This window comes from Rhinoraja longicauda, chromosome 33, assembly GCF_053455715.1.
Source record: "Rhinoraja longicauda isolate Sanriku21f chromosome 33, sRhiLon1.1, whole genome shotgun sequence".
Taxonomy (NCBI): domain Eukaryota; kingdom Metazoa; phylum Chordata; class Chondrichthyes; order Rajiformes; family Arhynchobatidae; genus Rhinoraja; species Rhinoraja longicauda.
In genome coordinates, this window is record NC_135985.1 from 1,492,590 (window position 1) to 1,506,085 (window position 13,496).

Below are 13,496 nucleotides of genomic sequence, written 5' to 3' on the forward strand. Positions count from 1 at the left end.
CTGTTGCACCAATGTTTTGGTGTGCCACCCGCTTTCATCATATTTAAGGGTGCTTTTATTTGACTTTTATGGGTTCCTTTGCTATTTAAATTTTTAGCAGCTGTTTTCTGCTGAACCGAAAGAAAATTGCACTCAATCGTAGCCTTGAATTTTGCCAAGAAAATAATTCAAACCCGATTCAGTTCGTGAAATATTAGGTTCAAATTTGCAGGCCCCTAAAAAGTGTTATATAATCAAGTCAGCTTTTACAGCTGGCTTGATAACTTCAATCAAGAATTATTTTTGATTTTTTGTTGCTGGTAATTGTTATCCATGTTTTGTTCCCCACTCAAGACACACATATTGCACTTTTATTCTGATGACTAAATTAAAAGAGGCAATGATAATCCTTTTAATGGATCACATTACCAGAAATATTTGAATAATTTACGGATTATTGCCCAGGAAAAAAAATTTTTTTTGTTACAATGGACGGCAGGGTGGTGCAGCGGTAGAGTTGCTGCCTTACAGCGCTTACAGCGCCAGAGACCCGGGTTCAATCCTGGCTACGGGTGCTGTCTGTACGGTGTTTGTACGTTCTCCCCGTGACCTGCATGGGGTTTCTCCAAGATCTTTGGTTTCCACCCACACTCCAAAGTTTTGTAGGTTAATTGGCTTGGTATAAATGTAAAAATTGTCCCTAGTGTAGGATAGTTTTAGTGTGCAGGGATCGCTGATCGGTGCGGATTCGGTGGGCCGAAGGGCCTGTTTCCGCACTGTATCTCTAAACATAAAGTGGTTGTTGAATTGACAATAATTACTACATCTGAGACTATCAAAAATTAAAGGCGTCTTCAACTACTTTGTGCCGATCATATGGAACATGGCTACTCTGAAATCACTTGCTAAATAAAACCTGGCAAAATTCCCTGCACATTCTTGGCTGCATTAATTTTCAGGATGCATACATCCCTCATTAATGAAGGAACATCAAGCACGATTCTGTTCCTTGTTATTCAATGTTAGTTAATCCTTGAAGATATAATACTGCAGATGTGTTCAGTCAGCTGAATGTTTAAGTTGCAATGGAAATTAATTTTTCATTTTACGCATGGAACCATATTTAGGCAAGGAATTGCCCCAGGATAGGAAAAAGTGATATTGGTAGATGCAGCAGGTACCTAGGTTACCATGGGACACAAAGTGCTGGGGTAACTCAGCGAGTGAGGCAGTAGGCAGTCCTGTCCCGAAACGTCACCTATCCATGTTCTCCAGAGATGCTGCCTGACCCGCTGAGTTACTCCAGCACTCTGTGAAACGTCACCTATCCATGTTCTCCAGAGATGCTGCCTGACCCGTTGAGTTACTCCAGCACTGCATCTTTGGACTTTGGAGATACAGTGCAGAAACGGGTTCTTCAGCCCATGCCGGTACACTAACACTATCCCATACACACTGGGGACAATTTTACTGAAGCTAATTAACCTACAGACCTGGACGGTTTTGGGGTGTGGTAAGAAACCGAAGCACCAAGAGAAAACCCACGTGGTCACAGGGAGAACGTTCAAACTCTGCACAGGCAGATTCTGTAGTCAGGATCAAACCCGGGTCTCTGGCTCTGTGAGGCAGCAACTCTACTGCTGCGCCACCGTGCTGCCCAATGTCCCATTGTGTAAACCAGCATCTGCATTTCTTTGTTTCTACACACCATGATGGGCTTAGCGTGCAACTGGGATCCAATATACCAGCGACACTTTTGATTAGGTAAATGTACCTAAAACACACCTCGTAACAACTTGAAATGGTGAAAACAGCTTCTTTCTTAAAGTAGACATAAGACATTACAGATGCTGGAAACTTGCTCAAAACACAAAGTGCTGGAAGAACTCAGCAGGTCAGGCAGCAGCCGTGGAAGGGGTGGATAGGCAACGTTTCGGGTCAGGATCCAACACTCCAAGATGTGGTAGTGAAATGGAACCACACGGTCATTAAGTGAAGACTTCTTAATCAGTTATATTATTGTATTATTCTATTTGAATGTGCAAATTAGTCAAGATTAAAAGCAAATGAGGCAAAAGATTGCATGGCGGCAGATTTTCACACATTAACTGATCTAAACAGATGACTAATTGACATTTGCAGAAACATCTGGGGACAAAATCGAAGCCGAGAGAAAGCTGGCAGGTTGTGTTGGACACACCACGAAACGGCCTTTGGCTGAATCAGAATCTCACAGGAAAGATTCAGGAAGAGGGCTGGAAGTGTTCTGCCAAAGATGAGACACAGGCCAATGGCATCGGGTTTTAATTAACAAAGCTAGCCTCCAACCTCTCCAAGATGTGGTAATGCGTTGGGACGCCACGGTCATTATGTGTGAACTTCTTAATCAGCGTTGAAGTCAGTCCGAGGAAGGGTCTCGACCCAAAACGTCACCCATTCCTTCTCTCCAGAGATGCTGCCTGTCCTGCTGAGTTACTCCAGCATTTTGGCATTATCTTCAGTGTAAATCTAGCATTTGATGTGTTCCTTCCTACACACCCACAGAGAGTTATATTTATTATCTCGTAGTTTAGCTTGGAAACAGAGAATATAGAAACAAAGAACAGCAGATGCTGGTTTATACTAAAGATAGACACAAGGTACTGGAGTAATTCAGCTGGTTAGGCAGCATCTTATGGAGTGATACAGTGTGGAAACAGGCCCTTCGGCCCAACTTAACCACACTGACCAACATGTCCCACCTACACTAGTCCCACCTGCCTGCGTTTAGTCCACATCCCTCTAAACCTGTCCTATCCATATACCTGTCTAAATGTTTCTTAAATGTTGAATATGCAACATTCCTTTTTCTCCAGAGATGTTGTCTGACCCACTGAATTACTCCAGAACAGTCTACATTCAGCATGGAAACAGGCCTTTCAGCCCATCCGAGTCCGCACCGACCATTGATCACCCGTTCACATTAATTCCCCGTTATCTCAATTTCACATCCATTCCCTGCACACTTAGGGCAATTGTACATCGGCCAATTAATCCACAAACTCGCACGTCTTTGGAGCGCGAGAGGAAACTGGAGCACACGGAGAAAACCCACACGGTCACAGGGAAAGCGTGCAAACTCCACGAAGAAGTCAGGATTGAACCTGGGTGTCTACACTGTGAGGCAGTGGCTCTACTAGCTGCACCCACTGTGCTCCCTGCAGAAGCCTGGAATCTTGCAGTTATCAAGTTATACGGGGAAAAAGCCAGAACGGGGTACTGATTGTGGATGATCAGCCATGATCATATTGAATGGTGGTGCTGGCTCGAAGGGCCGAATGGCCTACTCCTGCACCTATTTTCTATGTTTCTATGATTCCACATTTGTCTGATGTATGGCCTTAGTCTCTATTTGGACACCCCTTCTTTTTTCACACTCTTCTTAATCTACAAGGGGGTTGCCAACTTCCTCACTCCCAAATACGGGACAAGGTGACGTCACCGCCCCGCACCCCACGTGACCTCACCCAGCCAGCGGCCACGTGCCCCTGCCTGGGCGGCAGCCATTGGTGGAGCAGGAGCACGTGGCCGCTGGTTGGGTGAGGTCACGTGGGGCGCGGGGCGGTGACGTCACCCTTTGTCCCTTATTTAGGAATGAGGAAGTTGGCAACCCTACTAATACGGGACAAGGGCGGTCCCGTACGGGACAAACTAATTTAGCCCAAAATACGGGATGTCCCGGCTAATATGGGACAGTTGGCAACCCTACCTACAAGCCAGCTGGAGACTCCACTCTAATTGGTCTCTAGCCCTGGAAGAGAACGGGCAGGATTGATCTTGAGTTCAGCCATAATGGAGAAAATAATCTCCCACATTAACCTTAACATTTGCTAAAGTGCCCACAGATGCAAAATGCATGAAACCTTTTTACAACATCATGCACAACCAAGACATGTACAATGGCCCTAAAATCCACCGAACTGCAACTGTAACAACATGCACAACCAGGTTCCACAAGTTGCCACACACTTTGATGGACCACCCATGAACTTTCAAAAATAATATTTTTAGAAGTTTTTCATGTCAAGAGGGAGGAGATAGTGCAAAATTTAAGAAGTATCCAATTACCAATAAAGATAATTCCCCTCTTGGATCCATGGAGGCTGTAAACAAAGCTCTTTTGTTCATTGATAGAAAGCCAAATAGATAATAATGTAGCTCAGGTTCACCAATGATCCAGTTGTTGGCAGGCAGGACGTGTAGACCTATGCATGATCTTTGGCTGAAGTACAACAGTTAATAATAAATATCAAAGACCCCCATCAACACACAGACCAACACTTCAGATACACTCATTAGAGAATTAAAGATACCTTTAAAAACTAGGCTCATGGGGTGGCACGGTGGCGCAGCGGTAGAGTTGCTGCCTCACAGCACCAGAGACCCCGGTTCGATCCCGACTATAGGTGCTGTCTGTACGGAGTTTGCACGTTCTCCCCGTGACCTGCGTGGGTTTTCTCCAGATGCTGCGGTTTCCCCCCACGCTCCAAAGACGTAAAGGTTTGTAGGTTAATTGGCTTGGTATAAATGTAAATTGACCCTGGTGTGTGTAGGATAGTGTGGTGGGATCGCTGGTCGGCGTGGACTCGGTGGGCCGAAGGGGCTGTTTCTGCATTGTATATCTAAACTAAACTATACCACCACCTGACACAAGCCAGCGCATTCTAATCTACAAAGGCCTGTCTCAGGCATCAATTAAGTGCAGAGTGACCTGAACCTGTATTCATTTAACAATAATTACCCTTGTATTATTAGAGGGATGTGATTATTTCATCTTACTTATATAACGCAAAGTAAAATAAGTTTATCTTGATAAAACAATCAGCCAATGTATTGTAGTCAAAGCTAGGCATGACCTGTAGAATTACAATAAACATGTGTGATCAAGAGTTTGTGAGTTGGTCAATTTAGTCAACACGCAGATGACAATAGTTTCGCTTATTTTTAGTTTAGAGAAACAGCGCGCAAACAGGCCCTTCGGCCCACCGAGTCCGCACCGACCAGCGATCCCCACACATTAACACTATCCTACACACGAGGGACAACTTACACTAGGGACAATTAACCTACAAATCTGCACGTCTTTGGAGTGTGAGAGGAAACCGAAGATCTCAGAGAAAACCCACGCAGGTCACGGGGAGAACGTACAAAGTCCGTACAGACAGCACCCAGAATCAGGATGGAAACCGGGTCTCCGGCGCTGCATTCGCTGTGAGGCAGCAACTCTACCGCTGCACCACCATGACCGCCCTATAGGGGTGACTTATATGATAGCTGCTTTTTTCTGCAATACTCTCAGCATTTTCCACAGTGAATTTTCAGTCCATGCAGAAATTGTCAGCTGTAAATTCTTTTGAACGGTTGGCTAGCTGTTGCACTTGCTCGATTAAGCCTGGATTGTAAAAGCCAAGAAGCCGACAACTGCAAACCACTTAACCAGTGCAGTCTGACAGTCACTAAATACAAATTGAAATTACCAATAAAATGAATACAAAGTAAATACTATATTATTCCTTAATATAATTTCAACAATTCAATAATTTTCAATAATTCAATAATTATTCAATAATTTCAGCTTTCAATAATTGTATGTATTTTACTGAATTCTTGCACAAATTTCTCTATGCCCAGAAGCAACATGGTGGCACAGCGATAGTGCTACTGCCTCACAGTGCCAGAGACCCGGGTTTGATCGTGACTATGGATGCTGCCTGTACGGAGATTGTACGTTCTCCCCGTGACCTGTGTGGGTTTTCTCCAAGATCTTCGGTTTCCTCCCACACTCCAAAGACGTACAGGTTTGTAGGTTAATTGGCTGGGTATAATTGTAAATTGTCCCTAGTGTAGGATAGTGTTAGTGTGCGGGGATCGCTGGTCGGCGTGGACTCGGTGCGCTGAGAGCCTGTTTCCGTGCTGTATCTCTAAACTGTCACGTAAGTAGAACAGTATTTTCTGTATTGAAATTTAACAGTGATTGCAAGTTTGGTCGCTGAAAAATTACTCAATATATCTGCAGAATGAATCAATCAGATTTTAAAAATCATGACTAGTAATCAGCAGAGGAGGCCTGTGCAGGGTGAGCTGGAAATCAGAGTGGAATTCACAGCAGCATGTAATCAGACCCTTGTTAGAATGACAAATTACACCATCACTGGGCCACCCCTAAGTACTGCCAAGGGCAGGAAAACACAGGCACTAATACTTTCCAAACTGCTCGGGCCCTCAGTACTTGGGACAGACACAACCTGGGCCTTTCTATTTTCCTTCATGAATGTTGCATAATCACGGCAATGGACCCACTTATTCCCCTGAACACCTTCTCAACAGCGGTGCACAAATGGGGGAAGCATCGAGAATTGTAAGCAATGCTTTCGGACGTTCCCAAGGTTTTGTTCCCTCGGTTCAAAAGGTGAATTCAGGCGAGCAGTTTCTGATATTTTCTGGTCTTCCAGGAATACGAGTAATTTTCTGTTTCATGTACAGACTATCCCAGCTGAAACCCTGCTGTTGTGCTGTGCTTAGGGTTCCAACTGTCCCGCATTAGCCAGGACATCCCGTATTTTGGGCTAAATTGGTTTGTCCCGTATGGGACCGCCCTTGTCCCATATTAAGCCCGGGGGTCGCTATAGGCCCGGACACTGTAGGTCTAGATGCAGTAGGTCTGGACACTGTAGGTCCAGAGACCCTGGCGTCTCCGAACAGAGGTTGCATAGCAACCTGCCTCCCGACCCGGGAGGCTGCCATTGGTGGAGCGGGGCAAGGCTGGGTGTGGTCACGTGGGGCGCGGGACGGTAACGTCACCTAATCCCTTATTTGGGAGTGAGATAGTTGGCAACCCTAGCGATGCTTGAAGACGCTACTAGACCACCAAGGGTTAAACTGTTGACCCTCAAGTTACATCAGTTCGTAGGTTCTAGGAGCAGAATTGGCCCATTCAGCCCATCAAGTCTACTCCACCATTCAATCATGGCTGATCTATCTTTCCCTCTCAACCCCATTCTCCTGCCTTCTCCCCATAACCCCTGATACCCCATAGGAATCAAGAATTTGTCAATCTCCTTCTTCAAAATACTCAATGACTTGGCTTCCACAGCCAACTGTGGCAATGAATTCCACAGATTCATCACCCTCTGGCTAAAGAAATTCCTCCTCGTCTCCTTTTTATAGCTACATCCTTTTATTCTGAGGATGTGCCGTCTGGTCCTAGACTCTCCCACTAGTGGAAACATCCTCTCCACATCCATTCTATCCAGGCCTTTGCGTTTCATCTGACTATGGGTGCTATATATATATATATATATATAGAATTTGCACGTTCTCCTTGTGACCGCGTGGGTTTTCTCCGGGTGCTCCGGTTTCCTCCCACACTCCAGACATGCAGATTTGTAGGTTAATTGGCTTTAGCATAGATTGTAAATTGTTCCTAATCTGTAGGATAGCGCTAGTGTGGGGGGGGGGTGGGGGAGGGGGTTGGGAGGTGATCGCTGGTTGGCGTGGACTCAGTGTGCCAAAGGGCCTGTTTCCATGTTGTATCTCTAAACCAAACAACCTAACACACAAACTTTGTCCATTTATCTGTGTGGTACTTTGTCAAACTTCTCAAAGTCTAAATAACCACGTCAACATCATAGCCTCCAGAAAAAACTAATAGATTTGTCAAATATGATTTCCCTTTTGGAAATCCAAGCTGCTGAGGGATAATCCTCTTATTTATTTAAAGTGCCCTGCTTCTATCTTCTTTAATAATGCATTCAAGCATTTTCAGGGCAGCTGATGTCAGGCTCAGCACTCTGTAGATTCGCTCTTCCTGTTTTGTTAGTGGGGTTACATTTAGGGTTGCCAACTGTCCCATATTAGCCGGGACATCCCATATTTTGGGCTCAATTGGTTTGTCCCGTATGGGACCGCCCTCGTCCCGTATTAGTTGGGTTGCCAACTTCCTCACTTCCAAATAAGGGACAAAGGGTGACGTCACCGCCCCGCGCCCAAGTGACCTCACCCAGCCAGCGGCCACGTGCTCCCGCTCCACCAATGGCGGCCGCGGGGGTGAGGTCACGTGGGGTGGTGATGTCACCTTGTCCCGTATTTGGGAGTGAGGAAGTTGGCAACCCCAGTTACATTTGCAGAGGTAGAGTTTCATTCAACAGGCTTCAGGCAGTGGAAATGTGATTATTACATTAAGAAGAAAAAAAAATGCAAGTTTGTTCCCCCGAGTGTTTTGTGATCACTTGGAAGTAATTCAGTTGGAGCTCCTGTCAGGTCAAACAGCTGTACAGCGGCAGTGAGCAGATCTGAATGCTGAATGCGGGAAACTATATCTGCCACAAACATTCAGACCTCAGCATCTCACTGAAGCTCGGAGTGACGGAGCGATCCATCAAGTTAAAGCTCACAGCTTCAAAACAAAAATCGCACATTTAAAGTAAAAGATGAAAAATGTACTCACTGGAGTTTCGAAGGATGAGAGGGGATTTTATAGAGACGTATAAAATTATGAAAGGTCTGGACAAGCTAGATGCAGGAAAAAATGTTCCCAATGTTGGGGGAAGTCCAGAACCCAGGGGCCACAGTCTAAGAAGAAAGGGGAGGCCATTTAAAACTGAGGTGAGAAAAAACTTTTTCACCCAGAGAGTTGTGAATTTGTAGAATTCTCTGCCACAGAAGGCAGTGGAGGCCAATTCACTGGATGAATTTAAAAGAGAGTTAGATAGAGCTCTCAGGGCTAGTGGAATCAAGGGATATGGGGAGAACGCAGGCAAGGGGTACTGATTGTGGATGATCAGCCGTGATCACAATGAATGGCGGTGCTGGTTTGAAGGGCCAAATGGCTTCCTCCTGCATCCATTTTCAATGTTTCTATGTTCCTCAAAACCTCACATAACTTTGGAGATAACACTCTCTTGAAAACTGTCAAAAGTTTTCAAAATACATTTGATTTGAAAAAATATTCATTGGCAGTGGTAAAATGAGAACTAAAGAGGTATTATTCCTCTTTCAGTTGATGTGTTCTGCTTGCTGGATTCCTCTCTCACCTGGCCAGCACCCTAGCTGTTTACAACAAGGTTTGTACGTTGCAAAAGTCACTTCATGTGCGAAAACAAAATCACCGCCTTGATGAGAAAAAGGTCTTTGAGACATCACAAGGACAAAAATAGAGAGGTGAAAAGTGTAAACATTGTCTACTCTTCCAAGAAGTGAAGATGCAAATTATCAGCAGGAGGAAATGGATTGGCAGTTCATTGTCAGATCCAAGTATGAATGTCATTCTAAACTCTTTGAATGAATGAAGCGCAGGTCCACCTGTAACCGATTTCCCGGTTACTGATGGTCCAGCACCTCCAATAATCCAGACAATATTGCAGAGCGCCTTTGATACACACCTCCTCCCCCCCCCCAGAGATGGCCGGGCGAGGCGGTCGACACACTGGGAGACCTCCTTGGCTTTGCATTCACTTCATGTCTAAACTCACTGTGCAAAGTTGCATGGGTGACAATACCAGCAGGTAATTAACGTGCTGCTTATTAATAAATGGGGATCAGGAACAAAGATACCTGGTATCTGTTTTGATAATCTTTCCCATTCTGCTGCAGTGAAAATACATTTTCTCAACCATGATGTAGCCCTGTGGTTTAGTCTAGTTTAGAGATACAGTGCGAAAACAAGCCCCTCAACCCACCGAGTCCACGCCGACCAGCAATCCCTGCACACTAACACTATCCTACACACAAGGGACGATTTACACTTATCCCAAGCCAATTAACCTACAAACTTGCACGTCTTTAGAATGTGGGAGGAAACCGGAAATTCCAGTGAAAATCCACGCAGGTCATGTGGTTAACGTACAAACTCCATACAGACGGCACCCATAGTCAGGATCAAACCCGGGTCTCTGGCGTTGCATGGCAGCAACTCTACCTCTGCGCCACCGTGCTGCCCCTTTCATAAGTTCATAAGTGAAAGGAGCAGAATTAGGCCATTCGGCCCATCAAGTCTACTCCACCATTCAATTATGGCTCATCTATCTCTCCTTCCTAAACCCATTCTTCTGCCCATTCTCCCCATAATCTCTGACACCCGTACTAATGAACAATTCACCCATCTCTGCCTTAGAAATATCCATTGGCTTGGCCTCCAATGTGTCAGTAAAATAAGACAACTCCACATCTGCCTGCAGTCTCGTCACTCCACCATTGCTAACCTTTCCCAGCAGTTGCCGGTTTCATGACAAGAATCGGCAAGCCAAGGGAAGAACCCTGCACTCTAAACACAATCTGCTCACAAAGCAAACTGTCATTCCACTCACACCATTATTATGCTTCAGGCTCCAGTACTAAATTATCATTGCTGCGCAGAGGAGAACACATCCAGCAGCCTCAGCTACCAGATGTTGCAGCAACCGATGCTGTAACCGGCCCAGTGGCTGAACTCCAGTCACTTCACAGTGATGTGGAGGCACATGTCCAAAACTGATGAAAACATTTAAAAACAGATGTCAGGCCACATTAAAACTCTACACTAACAATCAATTTCACCACATGCATGTATTTTAGTATTTAGTTTAGTTTAATGTCACGTGTACCGAGTACTGTGAAACGCTTTTGTTGTGTGCCTCCAGTCATGGAAAGACATTGCGGCACGGTGGCGCAGCAGGTAGAGCTGCTGCCTTACAGCGCCAGAGAATCCCGACTATGAATGCTGTCTGTACGGAGTTTGTACGTTCTCCCCGTGACCTATATGGGTTTTCTCCAGGGTCTCTGGTTTCCTCTCACACTCCAAAGACATACAGGTTTGTAGGCTAATTGACTTGGTTTTAATGTAAATTGTCCCTAGTGTGTGTAGGATAGTGTTAGTCTCCGGTGCGATCGCTGGTCAGCACGGACGTGGTGGGCTAAAGGGCCTGTTTCCGCGCTGTATCTCGAAACTAAGCATGATTATAATCAAGCCGTCCACAGTACACAGATACATGATGTAGAGAATACTGTGGATAACGTTTAGTGCAAGATAAAGACCAGTAAAGTCCGCTAAAAGATAGTCTGAGGGTCTCCAATGAGGTGGATGGCAGCTCGGGACAGCTCGCTAGTTGTTGGCAGGATGGTTCAGTTGCCTGATAACAGTGGCGTGAACACAAGTGGTTTTCAAGCACTGCTCATAAAGAAACTGTTTCCCTCTGCTCCAATGTTGTCCGCTTTTGGAGAGCTCACAGAATGATTACTTCCCGAACTGATTATTATTTCCACCAGATAAAGTCATTTTATTAATCCTGCAATTAGAAACACGTTTGTTCAAAATAATGTGAGCACCAGAGGATATAGGTTTAAGGTGGGGGCGGGTTAAAATTTAAACCGGAGCCTGAGGGACAATTTTTTTTGCACAAAGTTGGTGGGTGTATGGAACGACTGCTGGAGAAGGTACGATCAGAACATCTGAGAGACAGTTGGACAGGTACATGGATAGGGTAGGTCTAGAGGGATGTGGGCCAAACGCGGGCAGGTAGACGGTGCATGTTGGCCGGCCACCATGTGGGGAACAGAAAGGGTGAATGCACAGAGTCTTTTAACCAAGGTAGGGAAATCAAGAACCAGACGACATAGGATCAAAGTGAGATGGCTAAGATTTAAATCGAGCCCAAGGGGCAACGTTTCATTAATAACGTGGTGGGTACATGGAACAAGCTGTGGAAATATAGAACTAGCTAGTAGTTCGGATAGATGCACAGAATATCAGGTAAATGCCCAGAGTCTTTTTCCCAGAGTAGGGGAATCGAGGACCAGAGGACATAGGTGCAAGGTGAAGGGGAAAAGATTTAATAGGAATCCGGGGGGGTAACATTTTCACACAGAGGGTGGTGGGTGCATGGAACAAGCTGACTGAGGAGGTAGTTGAGGCTGGGACTATCCCATTGTTTAAGAAACAGTTGGACAAGTACATGGATAGGACAGGTTTGGAGGGTTACAGACCAAGCGCAGGCAAGTGGGACTAGTGTAGCTGGGACATTGTTGTCTGAAGAAGGGTCTCGACCCGAAACGTCACCCATTCCTTCTCTCCCGAGATGCTGCCTGACCTGCTGAGTTACTCCAGCATTTTGTGAATAAATCGATTTGTACCAGCATCTGCAGTTATTTTCTTATACATTGTTGTCCAGTGTGGGCGAGTTGGGCCGAAGGGCGTGTTTCCACACTGTATCAATCTATGACTCTATGACTCTAGCTTAGATGGGCCATCTTAGTCAGCATAAACGAGTTGGGCTGAAGGGCCTGTTCTGTGTTTTTTTACACTAATTCACTAGCAAATACTTTAGAGGCCATCGCCTTACTAATTATTTTGTGACATGCCAACTACAATAATTTCTTGGGACATGCTTATTCTACATTAAAACATTTATTTAACGATAAGCCAAGAAATTTCCACACTTATGAATATTGGAACAAAATACTATTCAGGAAAAGTCATCAGCTCCAACGAGCAGCTGTGTAATCTCTGGCAAAGCCAGAAACTTCCACAAAAACTAAAAACCAACGAGGTGCCACTGGTGTTGATGGAGGAAGAATCTAGAAAAACTCCGCTTCGACCTCTAATTGGCCAAGAACTACCATAGGCTACCACGCTGACCAATGTATTTATCTCATGGAGTCTTACAGAAACGGACCTTTTCGCCCAACTTGTCCAAGAACCTGTCCATATGAGCCAAACGTGGGCAGTTGAGACGAGTGTAGATGGGGCATGTTGGTCAGTGTGGGCAAGTTGGGCCGAAGGGCCTATTTCAACATTGTTTGATTCCATGCTCCATCTACGCTAGTCCCACCTGCCCGCATTTAGCCCATATCCCTCTAAACCTGTCCTATCCATGTACTTGGTCAAATGTCTTTTGAAGAAGCACAAATCACAGTGTGCGGAAACATCATCAACAATGCAGCAATATTAAGAACAGATATCATGAGAGGAATAGGTCGGGTAAACGCACCGAATCTCTAGCTCAGAGTAGGGGAATCAGAGGACATAGGTTTAAGGTGAGGGGGGAAAGATTTGACAGGAACCTGAGGAGTAACTTTTTCCACACAAAGGGTGGTGGGTATTTGGAATAAGCTACCGGAGGAGGTAATTAAGGCTGGGACTATCGCAAACGTTGGCTGCAACGTTTATGAAACATTTGGACAGGTACATGGATAGGACAGGTTTAGAGGGATATAAGGGCCAATTGGGACTAGTGTTGATGGGACATGTTTGCTGGTGTGGGCAAATTGGGCAGAAGTTGGGTCGATGCGCCTGTTTCCTTGCTCTATGACTCCAGATGGTCCAACAGGAAACACAGCAATTAAGGCAAAATTATATACATGTAAACATTTCCCAGGTTTGACTGTATCACAACACTGACTATCTTATACTAAGATCAGTAGTCTGAAAAAATGTAAGTGGTCCTGAATTACAGATCTCTGATAAATGTTACAAAATTATTTTTCAAGCACCGCCCTTGTGACTC

General features: G+C 45.2%; 1 protein-coding gene across 2 annotated transcripts in view; it reads right to left on the minus strand.

The window, feature by feature from the left end:
* adamtsl3 (ADAMTS-like 3) overlaps positions 1-13,496 on the minus strand; it is a 327,965-nt gene that overhangs the window by 253,794 nt on the left and 60,675 nt on the right. The window lies entirely within an intron of this gene.